At 45.8% G+C, this 19,575-nt stretch overlaps 1 protein-coding gene across 1 annotated transcript in view; it reads left to right on the forward strand.

Moving 5' to 3' along the window:
* The first annotated feature begins 228 nt into the window (after positions 1–228).
* Positions 229–19,575, forward strand: part of LOC144828373 (uncharacterized) — a 319,027-nt gene continuing 299,680 nt past the window's right edge. The window contains 1 exon segment of the mRNA XM_078686485.1: positions 229–307. The gene's annotated coding sequence lies outside the window, so the exon portion shown is untranslated.

A 19,575-nucleotide genomic window follows, 5' to 3' on the forward strand; every position in this document is an offset into this window, starting at 1 on the left:
CACTGCAACCCCTGCTGTGTGGGTGGGACAACACTTCAAAGAAACCCACAATGTCAATAGGTTAAAACTCGCAATTACGAGACCTATTGCATTGTAAGTGCTTGTGTCCCTTTCCATCCGAGTGGGTTGTAGTCATAGTCCGCTCTCTATGTTTATGCCTCCGTTCGCTGTTTTCTGGCATAACTGTACCGTCAACGGAAGTTACGCTAGGTGGCGGCCGTCACTTCCGACTTGAGCTCTGCGCCGTTTCCGGATCTGGACTTGCAGCGTGCAGGAACAGCTTTCGGGCACTCAGCGCTTCCCGTAGGTAAGTGATTGGAGGCGAGGGCGGTTTTGTAGGAGGTGCTGGAGACACCGGAGGGCTGAGGAGGCAGAACATAGGACGATGGTGGGTGCTGAAAGGGCAGGGAAGTGAAGTGTGTTTGATCAAAACAAAGGAGAAGGGATTGCTGTAGTGACAGCAGAAGGGTGTCTGGGGTTAATCGCAGGAAACATTAAAGAGGTAAACTGAAAGTTCGAATGGGTGCTTATTATGGGACTAGAAAACGATGGTGCCGGAGGAGCAAGAAGGGGTACACACTAGAGTCGGTGGTGCTCGATGCTTCAGCAGAGATCTGGGTGTGGTGATGGGGAGCAACGGTTCTGAGGTTGTGTTGCAAGGAGCGGAGGGTTTGATGCGAGAGAGGGAGGGTGGACTGGAAATCGTAAAGGCAGGTAGTAAAAGGCTGGGCAGAAGAGAGTGGTGGTCATAACGGGAAGACGATCTGGATATGGTGTTGGAGAGGAGAGTAAGATTTATTTAGGAAGGAGGGTGTTGTGACGAGAGAGAGACACACAGGAAGGTTGGGTTGCTGGAGTCTTGGGTGGAGACACTTGTGCTAAAGGTCAGGAAGAGGATGAAGTGTTACGATGGCGAAGGGATGCTGGAGGACCACACAAGGGCATTGTCCCTGTGTTGCCGGTTTTAATGGCGTGTGATGAAGTCACTGGAAAGGTTAATGAAGAAGATCGTATCGAAGGATTAAAAGAGTGGGGGTGGCCAAAGGAGGAAGATGCGAGGAGCTGCACTAACATTATGCTAGAGTATATCTGGGTGTCGATTGAGGGGTGGTCTAGGGCTAGGAGAGAGTGGAGGGATTCCAGATGTCTAGTCGTCTGCCAGCTGAAAGCAATAATGACAGGCTGGAGGAAGGGTGTCTGTTGGAGAAAGACCGTGGACGCTAGAGGAGTGGAGTTAGTGTGTACTGAAAGAACAAAATGTTGAAGGGAGGTGGACTGTAGTCCGGTTAAGCTGATGATGATATAGGAGTAGATGAGTATTTTGGGACTGTTAGGTAAGCGGTGTGCTCGAAACAGGAAGTGTGTGTGTTGGTGGTACAGCCCGGGTAGGACGGTGCTGGATAGGGAAGAAGAGATTTGGGAGGGTGTGCTGAAGGGAATGGAATGGGGTTTAGAAGGGTGTCCGCGAAGAACAGAAGAAAGAGGAGGAGGGAGTGTTGGATTAAGTATACAGGAGATTGTGTCACCAGAAGCAAGAGGATGGGTGATGGTGATTGAGTGGCAGGGCAAGAAGAGAATGGGCAGAGGACCAGGATGAGGCTGTGCTGAATGGAGGGGCATGTACTGGAGGGATATGAGGTAAGGTGCAAGAGGGACAGGAGAAGGGTGTGTTACTAAGGATGTGGATACTGTGCTGGAGTTGAAACCACGGGTGGTAACTGTGGCTAGTGGGTGAAGCTACTAGTGTAAGATGTGGGAAGGCAAGAGAAGGGGGTAAGGGAGGCTTGAAGCCCTTGCAGTGTTAAGGGAGGGCTAGAGAAGGACCTCTTGCTAGAGGTCACCATGAGGGGGGTTCCAGCTGCTTCATAGTGAAAACCAACGGATGAATAATGTGAAAGAAAGCCACAAAATGAAAGTGTTGCCAAACATATATATAACAAGCATTTGCAATGCAATAGGGCTCGCATTAGTAAAGTTAGAGGTATTAGTATTGTGAATGACACATTTTGTATTTGTTTTTGTTTTGAAAATAGCAAAATTAATAACTTTGTCATTTACAATGCCAATAGTGTTAACTTTTGCAAACGTGACACCTATAGCATTTGTAATGCAATATGTGTTGTATTTACATGACTTAGATGTATTAATATTATAAATAACAATGGGTTGTATTTTTTTTCAATATTTAATACTTAAATAAAAGTTATTGTAATTTATAATGGCAATAGCTTAAACTTTTGCAAATAACTTTTTGGAAGATTATGTTTAGTGTATTTTATTGTGATATAAATACAAGAACAGAAGTGAAATATTAACATTTTTTTGAGACATTTGTAATAAAGTTTGAAACATTGAGAGAACATATTTGAATCAGTTGTTGTTGAATGGTTGCACAGATTGATGCTGTGGTGGCTCTGAATGATGCTGTGGCGTTCAGTGATGCTGCGGCGTTCAGTGATGCTGTGGTGCCCCTGAGTGATGCTGTGGTGCCCCTGAGTGATGCTGTGGTGCCCCTGAGTGATGCTGTGGTGCCCCTGAGTGATGCTGTGGTGCCCCTGAGTGATGCTGTGGTGATGCGATGGAAAGTGAGGGCGATAGATAGATAGATAGATAGAGGGAGGGAGGGCAAAAGATAGATAGAGGGAGGTCGAGAGATAGAGGCAGGGCGAGGGATGGAGTGTGGGCGAGGGATGGAGTGTGGGCGAGGGATGGAGTGTGGGCGAGGGATGGAGTGTGGGCCGGGATGGATGGATGGAGTGGGGGGGATGGATGGATGGATGGATGGAGTGGGGGGATGGATGGATGGATGGAGTGGGGGGGATGGATGGATGGAGTGGGGGGGATGGATGGATGGATGGATGGAGTGTGGGCGAGGGATGGAGTGTGGGCGGGGATGGATGGATGGAGTGGGGGGGATGGATGGATGGATGGAGTGGGGGGGATGGATGGATGGAGTTGGATGGATGGATGGATGGATGGAGTTGGATGGATGGATGGATGGAGTTGGATGGATGGATGGATGGATGGAGTTGGATGGATGGATAGAGTGGGATGGATGGATGGATGGAGTGGGGGAGCCGAAGGCAAGAAAAAACGAGTACAATCAGGGAAGCAGAAGGCAAGAAAACGAGGGCAATCAGGGGAGCAGAAGGCAAGACAAGAAAACAAGTACAAATCTGTAATACAGCCAATAAAAAACTTATCTGCTTTCAAGAAAAGTGAATGTTAAAACCGAGGCCAAAAAGCACAAGTTTACCAATATTAAGCTTCGATATGCATCAATGGAGACCAAAAGAGATCTTCAATATTAATAAAATATGGCCACCACATATAGATTTAAACCTCCATAGTTCAATCACCCTGGTGGCTTAAAAAACATTCACCTACGAGAAACTGAAGAAAAATCAACTGAAATAAAAAATAGAAAGCAGCAGATGTCTGAAGGCAAAAGATAAAGCGCTGCCTCCGGCAACTATTGAACAGATGGCAAAAACATCTAGAAGGCGCCCTCTATAATTCACTCCTCTTGAAACCACTCTGAGTAATACATCCGAATGTTTCACTGCAGTGTAGGCATAAGACGTTGCCCAATAATGCAGATCAGCTCTGCAAAGTAAATCTATGCAAAATAAACAGTTACAAAGCAACTTCACACATGTATTGCTAATACAAAGCAAACGAGGACCGCTTTATATAGTGAAATACTTCGGTGTTGTGCTAGTAATAGCTTAATTTAGGCCCACATACACTGTAACCATCTTAAAGTGTTATGTGCTTATTGGTTCTCAGTCTGTTGTAGGTGGGAGAGTCCTCTGGCAATGAAACGCTGAAACAACTCAAACTCTCCGTTAAAATGTACTGGCCTGCATGGATGCATTTATTAAGGATGTGGGCGATTTTCTAAGAAGGTGGACACAAATATTGGACTGTAAACAAGTGCAAGCGATGCGCTTAATGACAAATCAGGGAGCTGGTCGGACAGCAGGAGCTGGGCAGGTAGGACGCGTGGAGTTGGAGCACACATGAGGGTGAGTGCAGGGTTCCCTGCAGCTGAAAATCATTCGCTGAAGAAGGGAAGAAACAGGAAGCTGGGGTGAAGCAGTAGGCGAAGATGGAACAGACAAGAGGCAGGGATACAGAAATGAAACTAGACGGTTCTAAATGTAAGCAGTGCCATGTGCTGCGGCGATAAGATGGCAGAAAGGACGGCCGTGGGAGGAGAAGTAGGAGAGTGGTGCAGGCGGGGGGGCGGGGAGCGGAGCCTTTGAAGGGAAGAATGGAGGAGCAGGGAGAGGAGACATGTTAGTTGGAACGCAAAGAGGACAAGCTTCCTTCGTTTGCTTTTAAAACAATTTAAGTTGATGATTCTGTTCTCGGTCATGGCACAAAAAATCAAATTTCAAGCAAAAAGTTTAAACTTAGTAGGACCAATAAGAAGAAATTCTCTATATCCATAATTTTTGCAATGTAACAAGCATTTTGACCGATGCTGTGCAATAAAATAGGGGGGGGGGGGACGTATGTGACCAAGCGACTGTTTCTGGAAATGAAGCAGGCTCTATCTTTATCTTTTTTGTTTACCAATAAAAATAAAATGGCAATTTGGATCGGGGGGAAAAACGAGTTTAATTTTGGTTGCACAAAAGCACTTTCTACACAGTAGAGCAGCCTGGCAACAAATTGCAGTTGCTGAGTCCACCCGAAAAATTAAAAAAGAAGGTTACTGACTGCAAGGGGTGGGACAAAGCAACTTGGAGTGTGCTAACATGGAAGTCACAAATAAAGGCGCTTGAGGCTAAGCCACTAGGAGGCAAATATATACAAACCAGCTGGGAGAGACGGGAAAAGCAAATTAGAGCTTGGAAAAGGGGAGATGAGGGAACAACACAGAGCACGGGAGAGGGGTTGCTCGACAGAGGAAGCAGCACACAAGCTAGAGAGACCTGTTGATGTAAACATTTTAAACAAGCTGTGAAACGTTCAAAGTAAGGCAGCAGTGATAAATGGAAAGGAAAGCCGATATAAAGAAAAGCAAAGCTGCCATTAAAATGAAAGTGCGACATGGGGAGGCCGTGGGCAGCAACAGCAGGGGTGGGAGGGGCAGGAGAAATGCGAGACACGGCCTGGCGGCCGTGAAAAGTGTGAAGAACGCGGCCGCGAAATGAAACCCTTTGATGCAGCAGGGGGTGGAGCGGATCCCTTTGAAGTGAAGCTGCTGGCGGCACTACGCTGGGGAAGCAACAGATGGCTGGCTTTGATGTGGTGATGCGAGGCAGGCAGGCAGGCGGATAGAAGCGCGTTCACGAGACCACATGCACTTCTGGAAATCCGCTTTTTTGAGAGCTTAGTTTAGCTCTTAGTTTAGCCCCTATAATCTCGCCTATTAATCCCTGCGGGATATAATAGACGAGCCCTAAAAAAGGTGATAACAAAACATTATGAGTGATGTTAACACTGCGAGTTTGAAGAAAGGAAAGCATTGTGGAACTAAGGGCTTGGGAAAGGATTAGTAGTGTAAATGGGATGGTTGGAAGGAATGAGGAAACGTGAAGTGTAGGATTTTTGTGATAATGCATACACCAATACATGAAGAGATCATTACGTTTTGTGATAATAAGTTGATTGCATCAGTTTGCCAGGACATGTAAGATGTATTTTTAGGTTTCGCCTGTCGAAAGCTGCACAAGCAGCGTTTCGCGCAGGCGAAAGCTTTTGTTATGTGTGAGTGTAGTACCGCCCCTCTGTTCCATTGGCTAGCTCCATAAATGGAGGCTAGCCATTGGAACAGAGATCTGTCCGTCAAAGCCATAGGAGATTCGTGGGGGTTCCCGAGACTTTTAGGCTTTTGCCTACCTCATGCGGCTGTGGGCGGTGCTTTGTTTTTTGTGGGGGGGGGAGGTTTGTTTTGCTCATTGCAGGCCGACCGCCACCAGAAGAAGTCCAGGTGAGTGCTTGAGTCCGCTGTCTGTGCCGTTCCCGCCCCCCCTCCCGCTGTCCGTGCCATTCCCGCCCCCCCTCCCTCTGTCCGTGCCGTTCCCGCTTTTATTTACACATGCTTCTTCCCCATTAATTAGCACACGGGGAAGCAACACGCTCCCTTAATGTACGAGTTAGTAAAGCAAATATTGACCTTGTTCTGTTGTAGACTGGTGTTTGTTTTGACCTGTGACCGACTGATTCCCTCATGCCCTGTGCATTGAGCGGTTTTTAATTGCTCCTCCTGAATTACCGACAGCTCCGAGCCCCCTCCCTCCCCACTTCAGCTGATTGCAATCACACAACAGAGCCGCTGCCAGCCCCAGCAAGCTGCCTGCCTCCCCAGCCCAGGGAGGGGCGTCACTGAGCCTCCTGCGGCCCCTTCGGTCCTCCGCTTCGAAGCCCCTGTGACCCCCCAGTGTGTCTCCTCACCCTGCTCCAGAGCTCTCTTCTGCACAAAGTATCTCGGTGCCAGCCAGCCGGGAGGAGGGGGAGGCTGGATCCGGGTCCACGCGGGCGGCGAGGGATCTCCGTGCACCATGTTTGCTGCCTGCCTGCTGCTCGCCGCTCTGCTGCTACACGCCCGGACGGAAGGTAGGCACGGGGGCGCCTTGCTTTTCAAAGACGCCGCCTGTAAAAGTAACCTTTCACGTTCACCTAGCGTCGACCTAGTCACTCCTTGACCCCGCCAGCCCCCGCCCCGGGTGGGGAGTCTCCGACTGCCCTCAGAAGAGGTCACTCCTGGGCCCTAGGGCGCCCCTCTCGTACTTCACTTGTCCTTTGGCGAGTCTCTCCTCAGCTCCTGACTTGCCCTTTGCGGTTCTTCATACTTTATTGCTGCCCTGCAGCCCTTCTCCTGCCCTCTCATTAAGTCCCTCATTCGGCCCATTCAAGGGGCTCCTCCAGGTCCTTTCCACGCCCTCTGAGGTCCCTCATACTAGCCCCACTGTCCTCTGATAGGATCCCTCGCGTGTTCACGCCCTGCGTTGAGGTCCCTCTTGTCCTATGAGTTGAGGGCCATGCCTTACGTCCCTTGTCCTCAGGTGAGGGGACTTCTGCTCCGTCCCTGCCCTCTGAAGTCACAGGCGGGCCTCCTTCGGCCCCCGGAGTCTCATGCCCTGTAATTCTGAGGGTCCTCTCGCTTTCAGGTCACTAGTGATCTCTCTACTTTATCACTCTGACCAGGTACGAGGTCCTCTCGGGTTCCCACCTGTCCTCTCTCGAGGCCCCTCATGAATCATTCATGTGAGTTCTGAGGTCCCTCGTGGCCACTCTCGTGTACTCTGAGGAAGTTCCTGGTGGGCCTCCTGCAGCTCATTGGTGGCGTCCCTCCAGTTTGTTTTCCTGCCTCTTAGAGTGGTACCGCTCGTGCCGCCCCGGCCTCCGGTATCCGCGCTCTCTCGGATAAGAACTTCATTGCCCGGTGTTCGAATTTCTCCTGCCTCTCACGTGCATCTCCCTAGGGTGTCCTTTCGGGGGTCTGCCCCTACCCTCTGAGGGATAGTTAGATCACTCACAGACCCCCTGCTCTTATCACAGTCCCTTGCTCTCTGTTTACCTTCTCGGCCGCTTGGGGCCCCTCAGCTAATTCACCCATTCAGTGATGCTCTCCCTCTATTCCTCTTTCTGCTTTTCCTTGTAATGGTTCTCGGTGCTGAGTTCCAGACATTACAAAAGAAGAACTTAGGGGCAGGCAAAGAAAACAAAACATCATGAGGGGTGGAGAGAGATTGGCAGACGTTCACCTGGTGCAGTTGAACACTGTATTTTTTTTTAATTTACAGAAGAAAACTGATCTGGCTGTATAACAGTGGCTCCCAGGGGCCGCTGATGTGTAAATCCTAAAACTCCCGCTGTTTCCAAGAGGATCAATCTTTCCCATTTAGGGTCTCATGACGTCAGCTTTAAACGCTGCGTTAACACTATAATTGCCGACAATGTCAAGTGTTGTAATTACCAGTTGCAGCAGTTCTGTGCTAATATAAGGTTTGAATATCGAAATGGGGGAATAACTGCGGGGGATCTGAGGTCGCAGATTATTCCCCATTCTGAACAGTTTGCTCTAGATGAATGCTGCTTGCTTTTTATTGCTGAAATGCTCCCTGGGGAAAAGCCGGTGGTGCAAGCTGCTAATCCTAGTTAGTGGCCAGGCCTGCATTTCCCCAAAAGCTGTGACCTTGTTAGTACAGCGAACACTGCCCGAGAATCAGGGTTGGGAGGAAGGCTACAAGAAAGACTAAAACATATTTAATATCAGCCATTTTACCTGGCCCAGCAGCAATGGTCATCTCCACGACTGTCTTTTGGGAAGGGCAACGGGCCTACTCTAGGGTCAGAAACAGACTAAGGAACTTTGGAAGTGTGTGTGTGTGTGGCTCTGGGTGTGTGTGTGTGTGTGTGTGTGTGGCACTGGGTGAGTGTGTGTGTGTGGCTCTGGGTGGGTGTGTGTGTGTGTGTGTGTGGCTCTGGATGTGTGTGTGTGGCTCTGGATGTGTGTGTGTGGCTCTGGATGTGTGTGTGTGGCTCTGGATGTGTGTGTGTGTGGCTCTGGGTGTGTGTGGCTCTGGATGTGTGTGTGTGGCTCTGTGTGTGTGTGTGTGTGTGTGTGTGTGTGGCTCTGTGTGTGTGTGTGTGGCTCTGTGTGTGGCTCTGTGTGTGTGTGTGGCTCTTTGTGTGTGTGTGTGTGGCTCTTTGGGTGTGTGTGTGTGGCTCTGGGTGTGTGTGTGTGTGTGGCTCTGGGTGTGTGTGTGTTTGTGTGTGTGTGGCTCTGGGTGTGTGTGTGTGTTTGTGTGTGTGTGTGGCTCTGGGTGTGTGTGTGTTTGTGGCTCTGGGTGTGTGTTTGTGTGTGTGTGTGGCGCTGGGTGTGTGTGTGTGTGTGTGTGGTAGTAACTGCTGTCTGCTGAGCTCGTCCGTAGGGTACAATAGGTCTCACATTTGCGAGAGATTAAGCTAATGGCAATGTAAATGACAATGCCATTTATTTATCTGTTTTCAAAACCAACACATAAATACAAATTTTGTCATTTACAATGCCAATAGCTCTAACTTTTCCAAAGGTGAAACCATTGCATTGTAAATGCTTGTTCATGATGTTTACACTTTTTGAAGGTCAATAGCAGGGCTTTATTTTGGTGCACTGTTTAATACATGCAGTGTTGGAAGACCTAAAAAAAGGGATGGGGCTTGATGGGTTCTATGAGAATCTAGAGTGAAAATATTGGAGGAAGAAGTCTCTGAACAAGTGTCTTACAAGGACTCAAAAAAATGTTTTGGCTGTAGGGTGCAGTAGTCGAGAATGGAGGGAATTGTTGGCAAATCAGGATTTGCTTCCAGGAGTGGTGATTGAGGGATTATGGTGTAGGCTTTCGGGGAGTGCTGGGAGGCCTAGCATAAGTAGCAAATGTACTGCATGCTGACTGACTCTGGAAAGGTTATGTGAAGGGAACTGGAGAGTTTTATGTTGAGGGTAGATGAAAGTGTAACTTATTTACAGATAGCTGGGGTATTGTCTAACTGTGTTTTTCAGGGCTTGGGGCGAAGTAAATGTAATTATCTGCAATTGAGATGTTTCTTAAAAAAGCACCATCTTTGGTTACGTTTCAAAATCGAGGTGAGGTGGAAATGTATATCTCTGCATGTCTAGATGTGGATTCAGATCTTGGGTGCTTACCAGAAGGATGCTAGCCATCTGGTCTTCTTGATTCTAAGCTTGGAGATAGAATTGCTACATACGTTGCACTAGCCACCAGAGATATCCACTTTAGTCTTCCAGATAAAGTAGGGTATTGGAGTTCACTGCCTTGATGGTGAAGCATCCAATCTTAAATGAGATGTGGATGGGCAGCAAAATCCAATGGAGTTCTGTTTTTTTGGTTTGTGTGTTCTTTATTGATATATCTGTCGGGGATGATCAGACCAGTATCAAATACAGGTTTCCAGGAGGTACAGTAATGGGTACCTCGTAATTGTGCATTACATACCACTGAACGCTGATCAGTTAGAGAAGGTAGAACACAATGTGGAACAGTATCTGCTTGGATAAGTCAATGAGCTAGCATGTCACACAATATCATATGAAGGGAAAATACGGGAAGGTGTGCACTAACTTTTTTAAGGAAGTGGTTTTGCTACTAAACTGAGTGCGCACCTTGAAGCTGACGGTGCCTTTGAGTCGGGTGTTTTGCTGGGCTCGGTGGTTGCTTGGGTCAAATGTTTCTGGGAGTATGAAATTAGAGCAGCGCTGCTGCAATGGAGGCTAACATCAGACACCTGATGGTTGGAGTGACATTCTTGCACTTCAACTAGTCTGTTGTCACTCGTTGTTAGGAAAAAAAAATCAGGGGATTAATTATGAAGTAGCCATTTGCCATTGGGCTTGAATGGTGGCGAGACAATACTTTTTAGCAGCCAGTGTCACTACAACATTTCCTCTTCAAGCAGAATTATATGTCATCACCGTACTTGTGAAACATGATATTCTTACCACCCAGAGGTATCCCAAGAGATCCCATGTAGAAGTTTAAGCTGCTAAGTTTAAGATGTGTTAAACTTTTTAAATGAGCTGATATTATTGGATAGGTAGAATTTAAAGAGCACTTTAGATGGATTCATTACCCATTTGTTATAAAAGTTTGTTGATTGAGAGGATGAGGAGACAGCGATACCATTGCCGGTGATGCAGAGGGCATCATTAACTTGTAAGTTTACCGTCTCTGCATTGAACCATGGCCTGATTCGTAATTTGTGAATGCTGGAGAAGGACTTGAGTGTAAATGTGTTCATGTACTGGAGTATTGAATGTCCTAGTGTCCTGTGTGAGTATTGCCCAGGATGGAAAATGTGTGATTAATGGTTGGCACAGTCCATGTGGTCAAGTGCTGCTTTGTTTTTCTGCCAGGCTTTGAGGGTGTTAGAGTAGATGCCTTTGGAGAAAGTTGGCATTCATGAAATATTGTAGCTTGCATGCGTCACCAGTGGCCAACTTCATTGTTGTTAATGGGAAGTGTTGATGATCTCCTATGACGTTACCTTTATGATTCAGAGAAATATAGATGGTTTTTCAATGGGTATGGTATTGAAGTGCAACCATTTTAGTGTGTTGAGGGGTATTATTTATGGTACGGTGACTGCGTGCAGTGTCATCTGGGTGATCCCTGACACCCAGTACACATCCCTAATGTAAGTTGAGACCGATCTCCCACCTAGACATTGATGGCCGGTGATCGATGTAGGCCTTTTTGAATTGGAACAGTTTGGGAAACTGAATACTTTGACTGTTTCTTCCTTCCCTTTTCCCTTAACATTCATAAGACCTATTATCTCCTTACTAGACAAATGAAACCCCTTTCTTCGCAGCCTTCCAGTGAAAATTCAGCCGATCAGTTCTCACAAAATTATGTAACACAAGCAATAAAGGGACTGTTTGATGAAGAATCAATTTTTATTTTTCTGTTCATTACAGCATAAAACATCCAGATCAGTGTCCTCCACGTTAGATCAGCATAAACAGTCGCTGAGAAGCCCCTTCTCAAGAGACAATATTCATAACTAATTTTCCTTTAGCATTATGGACAACTTAACAGACATACATTGTGCCCGACTTGGACACCTTCTTTGGAGACTTGGACAGAGCCCCACTCTGCTAAATACTTTGTTGCATGTAAAGAACTCACTACTTAAATATGCTAGAATAGTCAAACCATAACTTTATCTGATAACCCGTAGAATGAATTTTATAATTTTTTTGTGTTGCTTCTCCTGTTTCAAACAGCACTTCTCTATTCATATATGGCCTGCAGTCCTTTGAAATCTCATTCTGTACTTTATTGTGGTATATTTTCATGTTTACACTTTATCTTTTTAAATTATTTGTGCTTAAATAGACTACACCATTCCCATGCACGCTTTTCATGCTCTGTCTCCGCCGCATGCAGTTGTCAAAAGACAAATCGTATCCACTTTAGGCGTGAATGAGTTTTGTATGCTTTGCCTGAACCTCCTGAGCAAAGCTTCTATAGGCTAATTTTGATCTGCAATTCAGTGACTCGTTCTCCCATGGACCATAGTATAATGTCCTTCTCCTTTTAATTTGCAAATAGGTTAGCGGATCAGAGGTGTGGTTGAGAACCACAGATTTTAGTCAATTGAATGTTAGCATCTTGAGAATTGTAAATAATATTGTAGATATGCGATGAAAAGGTATTGAAATATATATTTATCAACAAATATTAAAAAGTAAATAAAACGATATAAATGTACCAGCTGTAAATTGTCAGAATTTCTTTGGTCAGTCCTCAATGTACTTTGAGGTTTAATAAAAGAAATATAGGTTGTGTGCGATACTGTGTTTTGTTTGTTTCCCCCCCCCCTTATCCCAGATATAAAATTATTTAAGTAGGGTTTACCCCTTTCTCATGTGACAAAAGTAAGTTGTAGAAGTGCAGAGATCTGGTTGCAGGTGGCTTGCTTGATAATTTTGCCTTATTTGGTAAATCAAGAAGTGGGAACCCAATTTACCCTTGGGAGACTTGGGTAATATATCTATTAACCGGTATCTGTGCCTACAAGGGATTTCTTTAAATGCACTCAGTTCAACATTGAATACAAAAAACAATGATCGTAAGCTCCAGTTGATAGCATACAATTGATGAATCCGAAATTCAATTGGTTCATTTACATCAGAATAAATCTTCTTAAGACTGGATTGAATTTTTCAAAATACAATCTTTTATAATGAAGAAATTTATCAAAGGGTACAAAAGGCTAAAACAACGCACAGTGACCGAGGTTTACACATAGTTCGCGATTACTGATGCCTCATAGTCATTAGTTTGAGAATCTTTTCCGAACAATATACATAAACGGAACATGAAACTGATCAATACAGAAAAAATTACTTAAGGAAAAAAATCACTGAGGAAATAGATGTATTTTGTTGACGTTTCGTTTTTTTTGGTGTATTCATCCGTTAGACCATCTTCAGGACGTTGAGTTAAAGTGGTGTATGGCCCTTATAAGCATTCCATGGGGAATTCCTCGTAATCGCTAAGTCTGATTTTATTTTAAACTTTCCAGTCACTGACACCTAACAGAAGCTATTGAAGACTACAGGGACAGCAGCACGTTTGAGGAGTAGCGCCCCATTTCTGGCTTGAAAGTTGCGAGCACAAGATGAAGCAAATCCTTGAGGATTGCTTTATTAGAGTACTACAATTTGTTTGGACATGTACCAGATTCAAGAGCTCTTTAATAGCTTCTTTTTCGGTGTAAGTCACAGGAAAATTTTAAATAAAATCACAGCTGAGTGCATTTAAAGAAACCCTTATTTGGTAAATGACAGCCTTTGATCTTCAGAAAAAACAACGAGATAAAACTCTAGCGAAGGGACTCTGTTTCAAGGCCTCCTTTAAACCTTTGTGGGTGTATTCCTTCAGCCCATCTCTGCATTCTGTGAAGGAATTGAGTGACTTGCACAGCTCTTTCTTATCCCTCTGAATTTTAGGCTGTATGTCTGCAGCAAATAAAGATACACCAGGAAACCTATTTAGATTGCTCCTTCAGGATTAAAGAGCCTCCTTGCTAGAGAGGTTTTACATTATTTCACTGATCACATTTTTATGCAGACCTGTAAGGTTCTGTTTTTTTCTTTACCTGCGCAGCAAATATTGCATTTCATTCCAGATTTGCCTTTGGTGCCTAAATGTTTCTTTGGGCAGTTCCTTACTTAGTTGTACTTCATCAGTACACATTAAGGGAATGATTTTTCCCAGGTGACAATGCTAGCCTCAATATTTCTCATTTGTTCTTGACATTCTTTTTTGAGAGTTTAGCACTTTGCCACCACTGCCAAAATGAGCAAATTGTGTTGTATTTTTTCTTCTAACTTGTTTTAGGAGGTAAAATATTCTTTCAGTGCTGTTGCTTCATTTCAGACTGAATTTGTCATCTTGGCAGTGTTTTCATTGTTCATCCTTCTCATAGTCTGTGGGCCTCACTCATTGTCTGCTTTTTGGATTGAAAAGTTTGAGTTTGGCTCTTCAAGACTGCTTGCCTCAGTATATATACTATTTTTAACACAATAGTTATTGCTTTTCTTTTTGTACCATTTGAAGTCAGTAGTCCAGGTCTCAGGGTCTTTTGTAGGGTTACTGTGTTCTTTCTCATCCGGGAGAAACTGGCACCAGAGTTTTGTTCTTGTGCTTTACCTATCAGGTGTTGTATCACCAAAAGCTCTCCCGTTTTTGTTAGGTCGAGCCTGGGAGGCGCATGTGCTGCTCTGTGAGGCATGCTGTGCTAGAGTATGGACTTGAAGCCCCATCCACTCTCCGCCATATTTGTCATTTGGCTTGTGTCACTGTCCTTTGTAAATGCTGGCTTCTGATGCTTTAATAGGCTTGTTTGTCCCTCCTTAGTACCGCCTTGTCTTAATTTGTAACCTCCCATGAGGATTGGCCCTTTTACTACAGTTATTACACGGTACGTCTTATTTGGGAATTTGGGGGGGTATTTATAAAGCGCGGCGTTCGCTCCGGAGGGAGCATCATGGCGCTATGAATCCTAAAGCCCAAATCAAAGAGTGAAAGGAGGGTGGGAGCTAGATAGCAGCTTTAGTCCAGTCGTCGGGAAGATTGAAAATCCAGGTTTTAAGGAGTTTCCTAAAGGGTTTCTCAAGGGTCTGAAGTCTGAGATGTCCTGGCATGCTGTTCCAGGCTTTGATAGCCAGGGTGCTAAGGGTTTTACCGCCTTTAGACTTCAGGTTGAACTTGGTGGGGGTCATAAGGTTTTTTTGTGAGGATCGAAGGGAACGACATGGATTATAGTGGGGGAAGCGCCTGATGAGATAAGCGGGACCTGTTTGGTTGAAGGCTCGAAAAGCAACAATGAGAATTTAGTCTGTAAGCACAATTATCTTTAATGAGTTTCTCCTGCTGCAGGCACGACATGCTTTCCTGCAACATGTAGCGTGCCATGCGCGCTTTCACTTTCCAAGAAGCCACAATGGCGGCTGCTTCTTTAAAATGCAATAGGTCTTGCATTTACAAGCGTTTGAGCTATAGGCATTGTAAATGACAATGCCTTTTATTTATGTGTTAATTATCAAAACAGATAAATAAAAGGCATTGTCAATGAAGTGCCAATAACTTAAACTCTCACAAATGCGAGACCTATTGCATTGCAGATGCTTGTTTAAAACACTTTGATCAGTCATGATAACCCTAGCCGGGGCGGGCAAACAGTCTAGAATTGGTTGGGACACGCTCAATATTCCCTATGACCAGGATGGATCAGGAGCTCACGATTTACACCTATACTATCTGTGTGCTCAGGCACAATTTGTCCACTGTTGGTTCCACCCCCCTCCGTATCGGCCACTTTTAAAGATAGACAGTGATGATGCACACCCTGTTTTCACTCGAACCCGTCTGCCACGCAGGCGCCCGGAAATACCAGAGAGGAAATTAACACCATTAACTGCACCACAAGGGCGTCGAGTGCTCTGGACACCAGAGCCGGCAAGTTTCCACCATATGCCCCAGCACTCCCACTGCGTTATCACCCAAATACATCAGTCACCCATGATAAAGTGGCACTTACTGTACTTGGGGAGCAAGGATTAATGACTATTGGGGATGTGTATGCTGGCGGGAAGTTTGGGATATGGAAGATTTGCTACCGATATAGCATCAGGCCCCACTTCTGGCATTCACATATCACCAGCTACAGACTGCTGGGAGAGAGTTGCACCCTCAATTCCCTGCTGAACTCCCAGCTCTTAACACTCTACAGACACTACTTACTCCCACCACATGCAGGAAACATATCGCAAACTTAGATAGTGCTTCACAGCGATTCAAACAGATTGTGGTACACACAACCCTAGAGAAATGGAACGCTGTTCTGGATACATGTCTAAGCCAGGAGGACCATAGTGTAAAACATGATCTAACAAGAATCCTCACATTCAATTGTAATTTGAGAATAATTAATTATAAATACTTTCAACAAATGTTTTATACTCCTATACGATTTTTGAAATACAGATTACGTGTAGATGGCAATTGTGTGCATTGTGGTGCTGAGGAGATGGAGTTCATGCATCTCGCTTGGCTGTGTGCGCAGGTTAGATAGTTCTGGGAGCAGGTGGTAACTGCTCGTACTGACATAGTGCTTGAGTCTGTGGAGTGCACCCCTCGGCTGTGTTTGCTTGGATTGGTTAAACCATTAAAACCAGCACATCACGAAATGGTGCCGGTGGTGCTCCTTTATTTATTTATTTATTTATTTATTTATGAAGTTTTACATGGCGCCAACATGGATCTAGTGGGTATCAGAACGCTTTACAAAAAGGGGTAGGTAGGATATAGGTGTGAGATCAATAACTAATCACATACACTACTGTGGAACTAACATTGAGGATTAACAAATTCATACTTTTTACCTCCATTGGGAGTCAGCAATGTAGTAGTCAAAATCAGCAAATTAATAACAGGCAGGTATAAAATCAATAAACAAATGGTGTAATCTTAAGGCAAAAACTTGTTCATCAGAAATGTTTTCACTTCTGTTTTGAAGTTGGAGGTAGACAAAATTAGGCAGACAACCGGAGGCAGGGAGTTCAAAATCTTCAGGGCAAGACTCAAGAAGGCTCTATAGCACGTTTTCTTTTTCTGGAAAAGTTGTGATTTCAGTAGCAGAGTGCTAGCACTTCGTGATGATCTGTCCCCCCAATAGTTCTAGCTTTTGTGCCAAATACCTGGCAGTATTGAAATCTAGGATTTTATGAGTCATGCACGCAATCTTTAGTTGTATTCTTGTATCATAACGGAACCAGTTCAGGGATTTTAGATCCGGGGAGATGTGCTTATTTCTTTTTAATCCGGTGACAAGCCTGGCAGCAGTGTTAAGGAAGGTCTTGGGAAGGGGGGAGTGGTGAGCAGCTTGTATCGAGGCAGGCTGCATGGCATGGCACGTCTGTAATCCAGCCTGGGCAGCACAAGAGCTTGGACTTAAAATTTAAGGTTGTCCTGTGGGAGGAAGGGTTTTAGTTTCCTTAAAATGCTCATCTCGTAATTTGTTCCTTTGGTGACCGTTCCTACGGGATCCTGCATATTCTGGTATTCGTCCATTGTAATTCCCAAGGATCTAGTAAAGTCTATAATGTGAGGAGAACAGTTGAGGGTAGTTAGATTCTTCATCCAAATGTCAATCTTAATTATGTTGTTAGGAGGAGTAATGAGGAGGAATTCCGTTTTGTCATCATTGAGTTTGAGATGGTTGACATTGAGCCAGTGTTGAGGGACATGATGTCTTCTGGGGAGGAGATTTTCAGATACAATTGGGTGCCATCTGCATACATATGATAATGAATGTTAGCAGATTTCAAGGATTCTACAAGAGATTCCAAGAATAAATTAGGGTTAGAGGGCAGATCCCTGTGGAACCCCAAGAGTGACCGCGGAGGGCTGAGAAAGGGATCGATTAACCATTGACACTTTGGGTTTTGTTGTGGAGGAATGAAGTAAACAAATGTACTACAGACCCTGTTACCCCCATCGTCATTTCAAGTAGGTTCAGTAGACTGTTGTTTTTAACAGTGCCAAATGCAGAAGATATGTCAAGTAGTATAAGAAGGCATGATTCATTTTGGTCCAACATTTATGTCATCCACATTGTGTGTGAGTGATGATTCAGTGCTGTGATCTTGACGGAAGTCGGATTAGTGCTGGTCCAGGAGTTGGAAGTTATCCATGTGGTTGAAAAATTGGATTTGGACACATATTTCCAGAAGCTTTGCCAGAGTAGGGATGTTGGCGCTTGGGCGGAAGTTGTTAAGCTCTGAGCAATCTGCAGTTGGCATTTTCAAAATGGGGGTAACCTACCCTACTTTTAGACAATTGGGGATAGGACCTTGACATAGCAAGGCATGTACAATCTTTAAAAAAAAAAAAATCTTTTTATTGAAACAAAAACACGTATAAAACAGTGACCGAAATGCAGAGACCACAAACACAGAGTTTCATCATTGACTTCAAGGCGTGCTACAGTACTTGACAAATGGTAGAAAAACTGGCCTAAGAACTCTCCAGGTCCACAGTTATCGGCTCCACTTCGGGGGGTTCACAGATATCTCCACGATAGGCATTCCATGCTCTCCATATCTGAACCCATTTTCGGGGTCGCCCCCTAGAAACCTACACAGACTTCTCACGAAACATACACCAATCAAGATCTTCCATCCATTTCCCAACCCTGGGTGCCCGAGCCGCCCCCCAAAGCTGCGCAATGTTGCGTTTGGCAATCGCACACGCCAGAGTCACCCACACCTTGCCATGAGTTGGCAGGTCCGTGGGTTCCCACACATTCAGCAAACATCGCCGTGCCTCGGGGTCATCTCGCTGCTCCCACACTTCACTCATCTTTGCGTGTATGCGGTGCCAGAATTCCGAAACCTCCTGGCACTCCCAGAGAATGTGCATGAATGACCCCGGCAGCCCACATCCCCTGCGGCAAGCAGGCGAGTCTGTCAGTCCCATCCTCTGCAGGCCCAGGCCCGTTACGTAAGAGCGATGCAAGATCCGAAGTTGAACCAAACGGAGCCGCATTGGAATTGCCACCTCCTTAGGGGATGCCACCGCCTCCCTCCAATCCTCGTCATCTAGAACTAGACCATCGGCGACCCACTGTTCGCGAAGGCGCACCAGCGGGTCGTCCGAATGGTTGATCAATTTACGGTATGTGAGGGAGATCGCTTTAATGGGTAAGAGGCCGTCAAGAAGGCGATCCTCCAGCGGGGAGGCCGCCGGCAGCGCCGCCCCGCCGGACACCACCGCGTTCAGTGCATGGCTAATCTGAATGTAACGAAACCGCTCGGTATCACACAACCGGTACTTGGTCTGCAGCTCCTCAAAAGTCAAAATCCTATCCTTGCCCCATACGTCCCGAATCTGCGAAATGCCAATCAAGTCCCACCGATCAAACCCCTTCGACTTCCAGAGCATACCAATCTTTTCTGAGCTCCACAGCGGCGTGGACAAAGTCAGGCGTCCAGCCCATCGAAGGACGCCATTGGCCTCACGCCACACTCTCGTGGAACACAAAGTGGGCCCCTTCAGTGAAAAGTGGCCGCGTCGCGCGTACAAAACTCGGGTAAATTCACCCCCCGGCAACTGACCACGGTCCATTGCGTAACCTGGGTCGACCGGGGATCCATGAATCGCATGGTTAATGGGAGCCAGCTGCGATGCCCAATAATATTTCCGAACGTTCGGCAAGCCGATTCCACCATCATACCATGGCAACATCAATTTGGAAAGAGCTATGCGCAGCCGTCCCTCCCACAGAAGGACTCAAAGAGACTCAATCTCGCGAAAGTACGAAGAGGGCACGGGATCGAAAGAGTTCTGAAGAGCATATAAAAAGCGCGGAAGGGCCATCATTTTAAAAAGGGTGGCGCGACCCAGCATGGAGAGAGGCAACGCCTCCCACCGAGCCGTGTCCGCCCGGAGTCTTGCTAAGGGGGGTAACAAATTCAGACGATGGCGCACTGTGGGGTCTAAGGAGATATGGATCCAGAGATAGCGAAAGCTAGTCGATTCCACC

This window comes from Lissotriton helveticus, chromosome 4_1 (genome assembly GCF_964261635.1).
Source record: "Lissotriton helveticus chromosome 4_1, aLisHel1.1, whole genome shotgun sequence".
Taxonomy (NCBI): Eukaryota; Metazoa; Chordata; class Amphibia; order Caudata; family Salamandridae; genus Lissotriton; species Lissotriton helveticus.